General features: G+C 44.3%; 1 non-coding gene across 1 annotated transcript; it reads left to right on the forward strand.

Moving 5' to 3' along the window:
• Positions 1 to 7,613: 7,613 nt before the first annotated feature.
• On the forward strand, positions 7,614 to 7,695 carry trnas-acu (transfer RNA serine (anticodon ACU)). Its single transcript has one exon. It is a non-coding gene; the product is annotated as a tRNA-Ser (tRNA).
• The last annotated feature ends 9,973 nt before the right edge of the window (positions 7,696 to 17,668 follow it).

A 17,668-nucleotide genomic window follows, 5' to 3' on the forward strand; every position in this document is an offset into this window, starting at 1 on the left:
GTTTTTCCCCACCTGTGTCACACAGCAGGGTCCTCCGGTGAAATGAACAGCCGTGAATGATATGTGGATCAGTATGTTGGAGACAGCATTTCGACACAGACACAGTTTCCTATTATTTGAACAAGCACCACGAATGATGAATAACCTCAGAAAGATGCAAGCGATCGAGATTTGCCGAGGACTCGATGGGCTGAACGGCTTCTGTAGGCAAGTGAATGACGTCACACGTCTCTGCCGTCCCTCTCCCTGTCTTTGTGACAGAGTGGTTGAGGGATAAAAATAATGGCTAGCTTTTCATCCTCCCTTCCACTTTGGACTACCTGCAGCCCCGCATCTCCTGACTGTGGGGCTGGTTCTCAGCGAGTGATGGTTTCATTTGGGGTCACTTCACCTGGGAGTTGTGACTCAGATGTTAACTGATGCCCGATTGCAGCAAAGAAGCCGACGCCTCTGAAACAAAAGCCATTCAGCGGGATTGTTCTCCGAAGATTGAATCTGAACATCAAATGTGCAGCACAAAAATGCACTTGTTGGTATTTTACTGAGGGAAGAGAGTCCACAGCTCATTTCTTTCTTTCCTACCAGCTCAGCATCTTTCTCTCTCTCTCAAATAAATGGTATTTGGAGGAAGTTCGCAATCAACGTTGCTGAGTTCCAGTGGCGCTCTTGCACCTGGCTGTGCCCGAGAGAGGAAGCTTCAGAGCATATTCGCACTTGCATCCCCTCGTAATGCCTGCAAGTGGAGGGAAATGGCTGAATACTCTGCCAATAGAGACAGCTCAGTCCACGGGTATGAGATAAACAGCACCGTCCCGGTGGGGACATTCTGCAGATCAGACACAGTCCACTTTATCATTCAGATCATACCAGAGTGAGAGCGCTAGAGAAGGCCAATCGGTCACTCATACCTGTGCCAACTCGGGAGTTACAAAAGATTGGTGAAAGTGGAAACACGAGTGATTTGTTCACGTTTCAAGTGTTTTCGTGAAGCGGGAAGCAGAAGAAGATACCCTGAGAAGCGATTGAGATCTGAATACAGGAACAGCAAATAAGTTGTAAAGTGCAGAGGAGAGCTTTGAAGTATTGAATTCTGGTTTATTGGACGATCATGCTTTCACGAGGCCACGCTGCTACAGAAGGAACTATGTCAGTGTCTCTCAACATTGTGATGTCACAGGCAAATGTCGCCGTTACACTGCAGGAAATTCCTTTTTTCAATGTGAGGGCAGTCCATATGTAAAGTAGTTTATATATCAAATCCGTTCACATAAATAATTCCACTGCACCGCAGTGTATTGTCTCCTTTCCACTTTACCTGTCATTGTGCCTGCACTGAACGGCTTTACTCCGTCTGTGTGCCTTTTACAATCTGTGTGATGTTGGGCAGTTGTATTGACCCATCTTCTGACAGAACCTTCAACTTCACTTCAGCCCGCCCTAACTTCGCTATCTGATCCCATTGCCGTTGTTTAGGTGTTAAGCGCTCGACTCAGATCCAGCCTGCCCTCACCCAAAATAAATGGAAAACTCAGTCACACTGTGATCACTGCAATCGAGGGATATCTTCAGTCCAAGGTCATTGACAATTCCAAAGATAAAATTAGGACTGCAGATGCTGAAGGTCCGAGTTGGTAGTGTGATGCTGGAAAAGCACAGCAGATCAGGGCGCATTCGAGGAGCAGGAGAATTCAGTTTTAAGGCTTAAGCTCTTCCTCAGGAAAAGATTTGTGAGTTGGGGCTGAGACATAAATACAAGTGGTGTGGGGTTGAGGGGAAATAGCTAGAAAGCAATAGATGGATGAATAGGAGGGAGACGATAATAGGTCAGAAGTGGCAGTGATGGAATGCGTCGAGAGGGCGGTGGCAAGTTGAAGGCTTGTGTTTGGGGGAGGGTAAATGACGAATCTGTTCGAATTCGCATTTATCCCGTGTGCTGTTCGAGAACCTAAGCCAGAATGTGTAGCGTTCCTCCTCCAGGCGTTGGGTGGTAAAGGTTTGGCAGTGGAGGAGGTCCGGGAACTGCATGTCTTTGACGGGGGAGGAGGGAGAGCTGAAGTGTTCAGCCACGAGACGGTGAAGTTCGTGGGTGCAGGTTTCCCAAAGATGTTCTCGGAAATGATATGCAGGAAGGTGTCCTGTCTCCCTGATGTAGATGAGACCACACTGGGGGCAACGGATGCAGGAGATGACATTAGTAGCTGTACAGGTGAATTTCTAACGGATGTGGAATGATCCCTTCGGGCCTTGGTTGGAGATGAGGGGAGTGGTGTGAGTGCTAGTTTCATCCCTCCTTTCGTGGCAGTGAAACATGCCACTAGAGGGTTGTGGTCTGGTAGAGGTAAGTGTGGGCATGAAGAGGGGATCGTGGCGGGAATGGTCTTTTCGGAATGTTGGCAGGGGTGGGGAACGAAATATATCTCCAGTAGTGGTGTCTATTTGGAGGTGGCATCAGTGGCAGGATATGATGCGTTTAATGTGGAGTTTGGTTAGGTGGAAGATGAGCACCAGGAGGTTCTGTCCTTGTTGCGTTGAGTAGCGTGGGGTTCAAGGGTTTTGGTGTGTGAAGTGGAGGAGATGCGCTGGACGGCGTTGTCAACCACGTGGGAAGGCAATTTATGATGGTGGAAGAAGGAGACCAACTGTGTCTTTCTGAGGTGTAATTGGTCATCCTGGAAACACATGTGGTGGAGACGGAGGAAATGGGAATAAGGAATGGAGATTTTACATGAGATAAGGTTGGAGGAGATGTCGTCTAGATACCTGTGGGAGGAGGTGAGCTTGTAGTATATGTCTGTAATTAGTCAGTCGCCAGAGACGGTGATGGAGAGGTCCATGAAGGTGAGGGAAGTTGCCAAGATGATCCGGGTAAATTTGAGGTCGGGGTGGAAGCTGTAGGTAAAGTTGGAGAGCTATTCAAGCTCCTCGTTGGAACACCAAGTGGCGCCAATGCATTCATCGATGTAGCGGAGGAACAGGTGGAGGATAGTGCCTGTGTAACTGCGAAAGATGGACAGTTTCGCGTATCTGACAAACAGGCAGGCATACCAAGGTCCCATGCGGATACCCATGGCTACCCGTTTCGATGGAGGAAGTGGGAAGATTGGAAAGATAAGTTGTTAATTGTGAGGACTAGTTCAGTCAGGTGGATGAGGATATCTGTGGAAAGGTACTGGTTGAGATGGTGTGAGATTAAGAAATGGAAGGCTTGCAGACTTCTGCCATGGCAGATGGATTTGTACAGGGACTGGATGTACATGGTGAAGATGACACGTTGGGGGCCAGGGAAACGAAATTCATGGAGGAGGTGAAGTGCATAGGGGTGTCACGAATATTAATACACATTTCTTGGACTGGGTAAGTAAGATTGTGACGAGGTAGGAAGAGATGATTCAGATGGGACAGGCGGAGGCTGAGACAATAGGTCGACTGGGGCAATCGGGTTTGTGAATCAAAGGAAGGAGGTAGAATCGGGGAGTGCATGGTTCACGGACAATGAGGTTGGAGGTTGTGGATAAGAGAGGCCCAGAGGTGATGAGATTGTGGATAGTCTGGGAGATGATGGTTTGGTGATTGGAGGAGAGTTTGTGATCGGGGTCAGTAGGAGGAGGTTCCTGCGAGTGGGCACCTGGCTTCAGCTTTGTCCCTCTGCCCGACTCACGAGCCTAATTCCTGATGAATGGCTTATGCCTAAGTCGTCCATTCTCCTACTAGTCGGATATTGCCTGACCTGCTGTGCTTTTCCAGTACAACACTCTTTACTCATTCATTATTATTGTCTCATTTCGCACTATCAGGTACACGCTGTCTGTTTGATGGTCGAGAACACTGTTCTCATGAACTATGACAAAATCTGCCAATTTGAAACAAAAACAGAAATTGCCGTAAAATCACAGGTGAGCAGGCACCATCTGTGCAGATGAATCACAGTTAACGTTTCACATCCACTGGGTCTGTCTCTCCACAGATGCTGCAAGACGTCCTGAAATTTTCTAGCATCGACTGTTTTTGTTTGATTTTCAACATCGGCAATTTTTTCATTTACGTTTTCTTCTTTTCTGCTAATATGATTTGGCTAAAGATTACGTTAAATGTTTTAAATATGACTGCGATGCAATGGCCAGACTTTACCAGCCCGCTACTTTTATTTGGTTCACATGACCAATGCCTTGCCACTTGTTCACCGCCCCCTACAGCTGCACTGCATATAAATTGACAAAATTGTGGCATTCTCTCGGATTGATAATCAGGAGCGAGATTGTTTGAAATTGTTCAAAACGTAAGATAAACTGAGAGAATACGGGATATTAAACGGGAAACTGAAAGGGAAAGAGAGAACAGTGAATGACAATTTTTTGACAAAATTGAAATGTAATTGCTCCAGATTCAGAAAGTGTTTTCATCCACAAACATATCACAATGCGGAATGTAATTTTTAGGACAGCCAATGCAAGCAGATTGCAAAATCTTAGTTTTAAAGTCTTGCTGCAACTGTTTTGGTTTTAATGAACGCACACATGGCATTCAGTGCTGAAATGATCCCCTAAACTGGAGAAGGAAATCCTTGCCTTCAAGAATACGTCCGGAATGTTCACTGATTCATCCCAGTAATGGCAGGACTGTCCTCTGGAAGCGTATGAGTAAAATCATTCAATGTTCCATGGAGTTTCGAATGAGTCGTGAAGGGAATGTCTCCATTCACAAATTAATCATTCAGTAGAATTCAATACAGGGACCCATGAAATGATGAACACATTGAAAAAGAACATGGACATACGATACACAATAGCTACGACAATTACTATGTGAAAACTTTTGATTTCAGATCCACGGTGGCCTTTGGTGATGACATTTACTGTCCAGAACCAGTCTGCACTGGAATGACTGGAGACACACTATGAAGTATTTGAACTTGAGTCGCCTTTAGAAATAGCTGAGGCTCACTCAGGGCACTGGGAGTGAGAGATGTTGGCCTTACAAACCTTTCAAACATTTCGTGGAAGAATAAAGGGAGTGATAGATAACTTTCGATCCTATGGAAATGATGTTCATGAACTGGATAGATAATAATTTACCTTATTGGAGTTTATACATAGTGACGTCATATTTAAAAAGCAAAGAGTTCATAGTGTGACTGTAAAATCTTCAGGTCACCCTCAGTGGGAGCATTGTGTGTAATCCTTGTCCTCATTCTCCACCAACAACATGTAAAGAAATTAGAAAGGACACCGACGCTGTTTCCTGGATAGCAAGATATTAGAAAGCCAAGTGACGTTGTTTACTGAGACATAAAAATATCAGAAAGGATGTAAACGGGATGATAGAAAGAATGAGGGAGTTTATTCACGAGATCTGGAAATGCTGGAGCAGAAACACCCAAGTTTGACGTCAACAAATGAGAATTTCAAATAACGTGAGGTTTGAATGACTAAATCAGGGAAATCCCCTCTTTCGAGTGAATCAATAACTTTAGTTAGAGCTTCAAAACCATTAGTGAATGATTAAGAAAAGTTTGAAAGAGAGTTTCTTCCAATCAATAGAGTTAGTTAAATCGTGAACGACTTTCCAGAAATAAAACGTAGAAGCTGATTTCACAATGTTTTAAAAGATACACGAACAAACATACAAGGAGGGAATTTACCATTGAGAGAAAGTCAGTGTGGTTGCGTAAGAATTTCGAATTTGGTTGACTTCAGACACGAAGACATTTCATGAACACGTAGAACTGAATAAGATTGAGTAAAAAACGTTCATGGATTGGTAAGGTATGGCGTGTTATTCAAGGTGAAACTCTGTAAATGGAGCTGATGTCCTAAAATAACTGCAGACAGAAGTTATATCCGAATGAGTCGGAATTCAATCGTCTCTTGGATTTGCAAAACCTACTTTAAAGATTCGACCACATTCACATGATATTATGTATATTTCGTACATTCTTTACTCCACCCAAGAAATGCACCAAGAAGACTCTGTTATTTTGTATTGTTAACCCTCTGTACTTCTCTGCAGCACGCCATTGAAGATAAAATATGCTCAGGCCAAAATTCAATTCAATACAATATTCAAACGGTCCTATGTGATTTTCCTTTTTGATTATTGCAATAACCTTTGCGACTTTGCAACAAAATGCGTAACATGAAACCAGTTCAACATATATTTTCCCGAAATTTAACGCACTGCACATGGGAAACGTTATCCACCTGCTGAACAATCACCTTTGGCTCTCTCTCCACACATGTCTCTTCATGTTTTAAATACTTGCAGTATATTTGTTGATCAAGGAGTCACTATCCAGAAAAGGTCATTTCTCAATCCACAAACACGGGTATTTTCCCATAAACTTGTCTTTGCTCAATATCACCTTCTATCCATACCCCTCAAGACAATGAATAATTGAAGCTTCTCCATGTGAGGCTCAAACTTAAAACTTCAGCGCAGCACAGCCCACTATACTGGCACAGAGATACCATGCACTGTCACCTGCAGCACAGGAGCAACACATTAATGCTTACCTCCACATTCCTCGTTGTACCTTAACGTTTGGAAAACCGAATTTCTCTGATTCCATGGCTAGTAACGGGGATTATACGATCATCCTCACCAGTGGTTCTGACCCCGAGTGAGGAAAATGGTGAGCTACTCATTGCAAAGGTGGGTAGATTTTTGAAATATGTAATTTCAACATTTGCCTTCACTAACCAATGAACATTTTATTTTGTTTTTCATCTGTAGAAATCTTAAAATCTTCATATTTTACAGACTCAATGACAGATCTCCATTGTGTCTCTGGTATCAAATTCCAAAGTGTAAAACCGCTCTGAATTCTTCCACCACAGTCCGCTTTTTGGTAGTGTTCCTGTTGTGGGAAATGCACTTCCCCGTGTGTCAACTGCTGCTCCCAGCATTCTCTCTGACACTGCACTCATTTTCCTTCTGACACTTGCTCACTGGGTTGCTGTGATCATAATTGGTGTTGCATGGCCTAGGAAAATTATACAGATCAAGGTATTTGCATTGTTGAATTCAATTGTCTGTTTAGTCTTATTTAGGATTTTGAAAGTGTCTGTTCTGTACAGAAGAGCGTGTCAAAAACATCTGTTCCGAATAATGATATTGAGCACTATGCACTCTCCTCCAGTCTGGAAAACAATTTCTCACTGGCAATTTAATAGACAATAGAAAATAGGTGCAGGAGTAGGCCATTCTGCCCTTCGAGCCAGCACTACCATTCATTATGATCGTGGCTGATCATCCTCAATCAGTATACTGTTCCTGCCTTATCCCCATAACCCTTGAGTCCACTATCCTTATGAGCTCTATCCAACTCTTTCTTGAAGGAACATCCTTCTTACTCGGGTTCTTCATTCCGTTGACTTCAAATCTTCACAGAATTCAACAGACTTTGTTACATAGTCTTTTCTTCATTTTTGTTCAGATCACTGTGAGCAGAGTGTCACAGTGGGAATGCCGTTGCCCCACAACCCAGAGGTCAGACCATAGTCTTGCAACCGTACTGTGCTATTTAGCATTTCACCAGACCAGGGAGAAATATCTGCTGTTTTGCATAATTTACGCGATTCACTTATTCATAAGTTCATACACTGGTTATTATATGTGACGAGGTGGCCGAGAGGTTAAGGCGATGAACTACTAATCCATTGTGCTCTGCACGCGTGGGTTCGAATCCCACTCTCGTCGCTGTTTTCAATGCTGCTATTTTTGTATGCTCACACCTGTCTTATTGAAATTGGAACTCCAATGGTCAATTTATATGAATCGACGCTATTATAAAATCTCAAAGAATAATTTGAGTCAATTGCTTAAACTGCATTGAAACGTACATCGCATTGGGATAATGAAAAGTAACGCGATTTTCTTTTTCAAGTCAAGCTGCTGTGACCTTTTATCATATGAAAGAGAAACAGGAAAACCAAAATACAAGAGATGCGAATGGCATGTTTATGTAATGGGATTCTTAATGACTGTTTTGTTAATGAAATCTGGAGCAGGTTGAGTAGAAGTGATTCATCTTGGTGAGAAGAGCACAGAGAGACTGCACAAAATAATGGAAATATTTCAAAAGGTGCAGGGCGTGGATGTTGGGGCACCGAGAACTGGCTATAAATGCACAGTAGAGATTTGCAGATATGGGTGCCATGCATGGATACGGAGAGACTTACACATTGGCCTCTCCCTCGCCCGTTGCTCTCGCCATTGATGACGGCTGTGAACAAGGCACAGATAAACACAAGATGTTGGAATCAAGCTCCAAAACGTTATGCACACACTGGATGCATCACATTGAACTATGAACAACTGGAGAAGTAGCATGTTCACTGCAGGGACTGAACCTAAACTGTGGGTCAATAATCGCAAATTCATGCAGCATTTGCACGAAAAATGATTTAATGTGTCTTTATACGCATGTCATTAATAGACGTTTCGTTCTAATACCCGTGTGGTTGAAAGAAGAGGACACCACGTGTCAAGATGGATGACAACGTAACCAAGTTTGCTTTGAAATTGAGATCCATTTCATCATTGTACACAGTGGACAAGTTCATTTTAAATAATACAAACCACATTCCCTCACCTGGAATAAAAGTGTGATTTCATTACAAACATTGCCCTTGCTAAGTAGCAGTTACACAACATGAAAAATATGATGTAATTTTTATTGAGTATACATCAATTAGCATCATTATCTAACTTCGGATTGACTGCAATATGCACATGATAAACAATATTTAAGAAATAATGTATTTTGGAACTAATGATTCGGTGCTGACGAAAAATAGTATTAAATTCACATGATGCGGATATTCCACCAATGGCTCCTTTGGTGGAAATGGCCAGTGGGCACTATTTCTAAGTTGGTATAGAGGTGTGTGAGTTGCAAGGGTTGGGAGCTCCCACCTCATCTAGAGCAGCGTCTGCTCACATGGACCAGGGAGCATTGGGGCAGCAGGCTGGGAGTTCCAACCACACCTGGAGCAGCTTTTATTTACTTGGAGTAGCAGGGAGCATTGGGGTTGCAGGCTGGGAGATCCATCCTAACCCGGAGCAGCTTCTATTGACGTGGAGCAGCAGGGAGCATTGGGACATCAGACTGGGAAATCCAGTCTGACCTGGAGCAGCCTGTATTGACGTGAAGCAGCAGGGAGCATTGCAACATTAGACTGCGGGATCTTACCTAATTTGAAGCAGCTTCAGTCGACATGAAGCAAGGAGCTTTGCGAGATCCGTCTGGGAGCTCCACTCTCACTTGCAGCAGCTTTTAATGACAAGTAGCAGCGGGAAGCATTGGGACATCAGAGTGATAGATCCAACCTCAACTGGACCGCTTCTATTGACATGGAGGAGGGAGCATTTGGATATCAGACTGGGAGCACCAACCTCACAAGGACCAGCTCTTAATGACATGTAGCACCTGGGAGCATTTTGGCATGAGAGTGGTAGATCCAACCTCAACTGGACCGCTTCTGTTGACATGGAGCAAGGAGCACTGAGGCATCAGACTGGGAGCTCCAACTTAAATTGGAGAAGCTGCTATTGACATGGAGCAGCAAGGATCATTGCAACGTCAGGTTGGGGGCTCCAACCTTGCCTGGATCAGCTGGTATTTACATGGAAGAGAAGGGAGGATTGGGACATTAGGCTGGCGGAAAGGATATTCAACTATTTTAATCTGAAGTAAAATAGGTTTCAAAACTCCGATGTTAATTGATTTATGAAGAAACTTTCCCAAGAAAACAATTAATACTTTCGAGACTAAAGACAAGTCCTGCAAATATCCAACTCAGGAAAATGCATTGGTACAGAGAGAAATGGGAGTAATGTTTCATGTCTTTATCTTTTCTTTTCTGGCCGACTCTGCATTGGATTATATCACTGAAAGGATGTTTTCACTCATTTCATGTTGTTCAGTTTCCTGCAAATACGATCAGGTCATTAACGTAATGTAAATCTGAAAATTAATGGGAATATGTGATGTTATGATTAGGCTGGAGTTTACCTCTAATTATGGTGTAAACGCAGCAAAGTAAGTTGCAATTTTCTTGATCAGCAGCGACCTCATTGATTGGCAGGTCAAATTGTGAATGGTAGTTTTTTTTAAAGACAATTTGAAGTGGATCATTGATGGTGATTATCTTTGTTCTTTGTTCACCTTGTGACTGTTACTGTTATTGCTCATGTCATTGTCAGCACCACAGCTCTGCAGCTTGTAAAATTTCAGCTGTGCATCTGGCCAGTGGTACAGCCATTCTTATAGCTGGCTACGGATCAGGCGGGTGCAGGTTCAACTTTTGGTTGGCGCAAGCGCATTGTGGAGATTCAGCACACATCCAAACTTTTTTTTTGTTACACTGAGGTGAACAAGCATATTTGGAAGCACCAGTGTTCCGTGCACTGTTTCTTCATCAGGTGGTTGTCAACTGTTGGACTCTAATCTGGCTTTGTATGATTTTTAAATTTGACCATCCCAGTCCAACACCAACACGTTTAAGTCATGGGTACCATCGACACCACGAACGGTCAGTTAAAGTCCAGATGATCTTCCAAACGATCGCGCATATTGACACACACATCAAGTTTCTGCAGAAAGACACCCACCTGATGAAGGAGCGGCTCTCTGAAAGCTAGTGTTTCCAAATAAACCTGGTGGACTATGCCCTGACGTTGTGTCATTTTTAACTTTGTCTACCCAACTCAAACACTGGCACTTCCATATCATTGAGCACATCAGTCATGTCCCAGCGCAGTCAGAGAAGGCAATCTTGGAATAGCCTCACTCATTGTTCAGAAGGTACGTTTAATTTTCAGAAACCAACCCACTCAATTGTGAATTACTACATATTGCTAATGTGCTGAGCTGTTAGTTTTGGCTTTACATTAAATGGAAGCTGTATAGCTCAGTCTGCTGGCTAACTGGTTTTTGGTATAGAGTGAGACTAAAAACGTGGGATTAATTGTCGCACTGTCTCAGGGTGCCAGAAGGATTATCAGCTCCTCTGCTTACGTGATCTGTAATACAATGTGACTCTAGTGAGTAGGAATGCACCTGTCGATGTCAAGCATCATTATCATTGCCATCGATTGCCTTGAACATTTGGTCACAATGACCAGGAACGGGACTGAGTCCTTTTAATACTCACTGATTTAATGCAATACAGAAAAATGTTGTGCAAAATAGACTTGATTGAAAACTGGGTTTCCAAGGGTCGCTGCGTTGTTTACAGAAAATGTTACATTATCACAGGGCTTCTCACTCGATCGGCTTCAATTCGGCACAGAATTCGATTCAACCACACTTCACGAACATGCTTCTGCAAGATCCTACAGACAACATGAAACACACTGCACTCATCATTAATCTTCACCATGGCTTCATCCAAGGACGTAATGCACAGTTTTCATGAATACTGAAGACATAAGAATGTCATGCAAGTGTAAATTGAATTTCAGTTGAAATTGTAAAGTGATAAGAATCGAGAGTAAGATACAGAACGCCCGAAATTCATGTCTATTACCGTGGTGTAGATTCACATTGTCCTCATCATTATATTGTTTAAAACCCTCTGTCAGAAACAGCACAGACCGAGAGGAATAGGAGGGAACCATTTCACCCGCCAGCGCTACCCCGCCATTTGACATAATTACGGCTGATCGAACAGGTCAATGTCTTTCCACAGCCATCTACATCAACCTATCACCCAAAGGGAAAAAGACACTGAATAAATAGAAACACTCGGTGCAACCGTAGGAGGGAATTGTGTGGAAAGACAGTGGGTATCTGCAGTGGGTTTTGTGAATGAGCAGCCGATTCCTGGCTGATCATATTTCAAATGCTATGATTTTCTTAAAAATCACCACTAAGAAAGTTGATAAATCTCCTCTGACCACAATCCCGTGCAAACACACGTTTCCTGAAGGCTGGCAATCACAACAGAATAAAGTTATCAAAAGAAATGTAGAAATATCGGAACAAAATCAGCAGGTCTAGTGCATCTGGGGAGAAATTTTCGAGCCAAACTATTCGCCTTTTGAATGAATGGTATGAGTAGATGGGGCAGGAATGTGAAAGAAGATGCAGGGTCTAAAATGATTGAACTCCATGTTGGGTACTGAAAATTGCACGGTCTCTCATTCAGAAATGATGTGCCACTCTTCCAACTTGCACAGGCCATACGGGAGCTCTGCAGCTGACCAAACTGACATGGAGGCATAGGAACACAGTGGGAATTTGCAGTGACAGGAACCTAGAAGCTCAACCTAGAAGACAGAACGTAGGTGTACTCACGTTTGTCACCCGCTCTGTTTTTCTCTCCCCAGTCTTGACGAGATCACATTGTGAGCTGGAAATGCAGTTTGCTAAATTGAGAGAGGGGCAGATGAATCACTGGAACTTTACACAGTGAGGAGAGACATCGTAAACGAATAGCATTGCATCTTCTGAGATTTCGTGCAATTGTGCCATATGGGGAAGTGTTGGGGGCCAAGGAGGTCTGGATCATGGTATTCAGAGAGAAATTGTCCTACATAGTGCCGGTATTCAGTGGTATGGGCGAGTGGGGAAAGGGCAGTAGGATGTATATTTTCCTGAGCTACCTTCTATAAGTAAACACCTCACGACGAGCAAAACTACCTAATGATTTTCATTCCAACACCGACTCTAGGTACAGCTTACAGAAGTCACGTGTTGGCACAGTCACCGTCATTGTGTCTCCCCGGGAGCAGCAGCACTCCCCGACGCAGATTCAGACAGCACCGTTCTTACTCTGACATGTCCGTTCGAGAATGGAAGGACAGGTATTAATAACCCACTCTTGTAACGGAGTACCTGTATTGCTCAATAACAATCGCTTAACTATCCGAACTCCTTTTTAAATCACTTGATGCAGAGCATTGTTTGTCTTGGCATCACAAATTCACATCTGAATACTTGGGAAAGTTATGTGGATTTTGCCTCTCCAATCTTTGCAATGCACTTTGTTTCAGATTTCAGCCACCCACTGTTTGCAAACGTATTTCCACGCATTCACTGTAATCTTTCCGCCTCTGACCTTAAATCGATGCCCCCTCGTGATGGAAATCTCCGTCAAACTGAAACATGCTTTTCAGTCTAGGCTATCCATATCCCTTTGCATTTTGTACATCTTTATCATGCTCCCTCAATCTCCTCTGCTGTAAGAAATACAAATCCAGTTTGTCCAATATCTCTTCTTCAGCCCAGACAATATCTTGGGAAATCTCCCCAGCATCGTTTCCAGTGCGATCACATCCCTGCTATAATGTGAACTGCATAACTACACACAATAGTCTCGCCAGAGCCGAATGAACAAGTGAAATAAATGATGTGGAAGTGCACAGAACCTGGTGTTTTTTTTTAACAAAGTTTATTTTCCTCAATGCGGCCCTGTGCCCTTTTCCTGAGACTGATGTTTCAACAATCGCTAGTCCATGTCGGTAAAAGCTGTTACATGAGGATTGATCTCACAGCCGCGGCATAGAAATGGATCAACTGGGTTGAAGGTCCTGATAGTGAGATTTGCGCATGGTCACCCAGCAACAGTGAGCACAGCAGCACAGACTGAATGAGGTCAATGTCAAAGCGACTGTAAGGGAAATGGGAGGCGGTACTTAAAGAAGGTAAGTGATTGCAGGAGGGAGGGAAGGAAAGGGGTTTGATGGAAAAAAATCATAATGTCTGAGAATATTTTCATGTAAAATCAACTAATTCCTTTCTGTGTTTCTTCAGCGTGAATCACAAGGAATAAATTGCAGTAACTCGGATTCGAACGAGCTTCCTGCGGCCACAATGCAGAATACTTTAACATTCAAAACATAAATGAGTCATGCAGGGAGATGCATTTAAAAAAAAACCCAGCAATTATCACAGTGAGAGAGGATATGTTAGGTAGAGCAGCAGATGACATCAGGAATATTAGGCGAGCGATAGCAGACATGTGGGAATTCAGAATGAGATGAATTTTAAATTCGATATCCCCAGACGCTGTGGTGGTTCCATCAAGCACTGCACGTTGAAGACTGAGTTTGATAGATTTCTAGAAACAAAAATGTTCAGGGTAGAGTGCGGGATATTGGTGCAATGTATGTTTCAATAACAATGAGTTTTATAACGGTTGCTTCACAAACTTTCCCATAAAAGGAGGTACCCATTGCTGCAGTTAGTCACATAACTCCAGTTCGGTGAACCGGAATCAGACAAACTTCATGGCACAGCCACGAACACCAAACCGGAAGTGGTGTCGGAAATGAGCGCATGAAGCTATTCTGTTGCATCAGTGACATGATTGGAAAAGGCGCGGTCATAGACTCATAGAGATGTACAGCATGGAAACAGACTCTTTGGTCCAATCCGTCCATTCCGACCAGATGCCCCAACCCAATCTAGTCCCACCTGCCAGCATCCAGCTCATGTCCCCCCAAACCCTTCTTATTCATATACCAATCCAAATACCTTTGAAATGTTGCAATTGCACCAGCCTCCATCACTTCCTCTGACAGCTTATTCCATACACGTGCCACCCTCTGTATGAAAATGTTACCCCTTAGGTCTCTTTTATATCTTTCCCTTCTCAATCTAAATCTATGCCCTCTCGTTCTGGACTCCCCGACCTCAGGGAAAAAAACTGACTATCTATCCAAGATGAGGCTGGATGTGATTCTGTTCAAAGGCGGGGTGGAAAGGTATATTGGTCTCAAATTATCATATTATTAACAATCAGCAGCAGCGCTAACCCGCACTGAGGATTGGCTAAGAGGAAGCCTGAGAGGTCGAAATAGATTAGGTAACTTACAGTGTGGAAACAGGCCCTTCAGCGCAACAAGACCACACCGACCCGCCGAAGCAACCCACCCAGACCCTACCTTTACCCCTTCATCTAACACTACGGGCAGTTTTAGCACGGCCAATTCATTTAACCAACACATTTTTGGACTGTGGGAGGACACCCACGCAAACACGGGGAGAACGTGCAAACTCCACACAGTCAGTCGCCTGTGTCGAACCCGGGTCTCTGGTGCTGCATGGCAACAGAGCTAACCACTGTGCCACTGTGCCACCATGCCGCCCACGGTGAAAGCATTCTCAAAGGTTTTCCTTAACAAAGCGGCATTTTGTTATCTTAACAGTAAGAACTGATTTTGCTCACATCATCACCACATCAATCTCTTGCTCCACTGAACACTCCAATGCAGTGTACATTCCAACATTGAAACGTGCCCTATTCTCTCTCCATCTGTGATAATCTGAATTGACAATGTCATTCTTTGAATTGAGAAATGCAGCAGGGACTTGTTAGTGCAGCGGCGATCTATTGGGATAGTAATATTTGGAGACTGGAACGTGGCAGCTGCTGATAGTTAAATTCGATGAATAAAATCTGGAAAATAAAACCAATCTCAGGAACAGCGAAAATACCTTTATATTGCTGAAAATCCATTCATTCATGTCCCTTCGAAAGGGAAATCTTCTGACCATAATGAATCCTGTCAACATGTGACTCCAGACCCACAACAATGTGGTTCACCCATGACTTAGTTCAAGGTGAATGAGAATTAAGAACAAATGTTCTTCAGTCCAATGATAGCCACATTCCGTGGAAGAATAAGGAGCTGTTAATCCCAACCAGCAATGAATCATGTTTGGATGCGTGTTTCCACTGAAATGCCATTGTATTCTGATGTAGATCAATGATTTAGACTTAGTTGCAGGAGCCATGATTTAGAACTTTGCTGATGATGCAAAAATTGGTCGTGTAGTTGACAATGGTTAAAAATGCCAGGGACAGATGGGATGTAACAATCAGGTGGAACGGTAAAATGCTGAATGGAATTGAATTCAGACCAATGAGTGTTAATGAATTTGGGGAGAAGAAACAATGACAGCGAGTATTCTGTGTGGTGTAGACAGACAAAGAGATTATGGAGTCGACATGCACGATTGCTGAAGATCAATGGACAGGGAAATCAGTTGGACTGAAGTATGTACGGCAGGAGCTGGATTCAAATCAATATTAGAGTAGTACTGAAGAAGCATAGCAGGTCAGGCAGCATCCGAGTTACAGGAAAAAACTGACTTTTCGGGCAAAAGCCCTTTATCAGGAATAAAGCTGGGAGCCTCAAGGGTAGAGACATCAATAGGAGGACTGGGTCTGGGAAGAACTTAGCTGAGAGTGCAATAGATGGATGGAGATGGGGTGAAAGGTGGTAGGTCGGAGAAGAGGGTGGATCGGATAGGTAGGAAGGGAGGTAAACAGGTGGGACAGGTCAGTTGGATGGTGCCAAGCTGGAAGGCTGGAATTCGGATAAGGTGTGCGTGAGCAGATGAGGAAACTGGTGAAGACCACATTGATGCCCTCGGGTTGAAGGGTCCCAACATGGGGGATGAGGCGTCGGGTGGTGAGGGAATGGTGGTGGAGGAGGCCCAAGGCCTGCATGTTGTCGGGAGAGTGTGGAGTGGATTTGATGTGTTCGGTCTTGGGGCGCTCAGGTTGAATGTTGCGGGAGTCCAGGAAATGTTCACTGAAACGCTCTGTGAGAAGGTGTCTGTTGGTCCCAGTGTAGAGGAGACCCCACCTCGTGCGCTACCGGTATACTGTATTCCCAATTCCTCCACCTGCATCGCATCAGCTCCCAAAGGAGAAGCAGAGCAGTTCGGACTGCATACGAGGAGCAGTAAGGTCGACGTTTCGGGCAATATTTGAGCTGGGGAGGGGATGAAGGTGATAGGTCAGGGAAGAGGGTGGAGTGGATCGTTGGAAAGGAAGATTGACAGGGAGGATAAGGCATGGGAACAGTGCTGAGCTGGAATTTTAAACTAGGGTGAGGTGGGGGAAGGGGAAATGAGGAAACTGGTTAAGTCCACATTGATGCCCTGGGGTTGAAGTGTTCCGAGGCGGAAGATAAGGCGTTCTTCCTCCAGGCGTCGGGTGGTGAGGGAGCGGTGGTGAAGGAGGTTCAGGACGTCCATTCCTTGGCTGAGCTGGAGCGGGAGTTGAAATTTTGAGCCACAGGGTAGTGTGATTGATTGGTGCGGGTGTCCCAGAGATATTCCCTCAAGTGCTCTGCTCGGAGGCTTCCAGTCTCCCCAATATAGAGGAGGTCACATCGGGAGCCGTGGATACAATAAATGATATTAGTGGGTGTTGAAGGCTCCTTTCGGGTCTTGGATGGAGGTGAGGGAGGAGATGTGGGCGCAGGGTTTGCAATTTCTGCGGTGGCAGGGGAAGGTGCCAGGACGGGATGGGGGGTTGTTGGAGGGTGTGGACCTGACCAGGTAGTCACTGAGGGAACTGTATTTGCGGAAGGCAGAAAGGAATGGGGAGGAAAATATATCCCTGATGGTGGGGTCCGTTTGGAGTTGGCGGAAATGTCGGTGGATAATTTGATTTATGCGAAGGTTGGTGGGGTGGAAGATGAGCACCAGGGAGGTTCTGTCCTTGTTACGATTGCAGGGGTGGGGTCTGAGTGCGGAGGTGCGGGATGTAGACGAGATGCATTGGAGGGCATCTTTAACCACGTGTGAAGGGAAATGGCAGTCTCGAAAGAAGGAGGCTATCTGGTGTGTTCTGCACTCGGTACTTCATTCTCCCTGCATCCACCCCCCTCTCATTTATCTCTCTACCCTTCAGGCACTCTGCCTTTA

Source organism: Hemiscyllium ocellatum, unplaced genomic scaffold, assembly GCF_020745735.1.
Source record: "Hemiscyllium ocellatum isolate sHemOce1 unplaced genomic scaffold, sHemOce1.pat.X.cur. scaffold_529_pat_ctg1, whole genome shotgun sequence".
NCBI classification, from domain to species: domain Eukaryota; kingdom Metazoa; phylum Chordata; class Chondrichthyes; order Orectolobiformes; family Hemiscylliidae; genus Hemiscyllium; species Hemiscyllium ocellatum.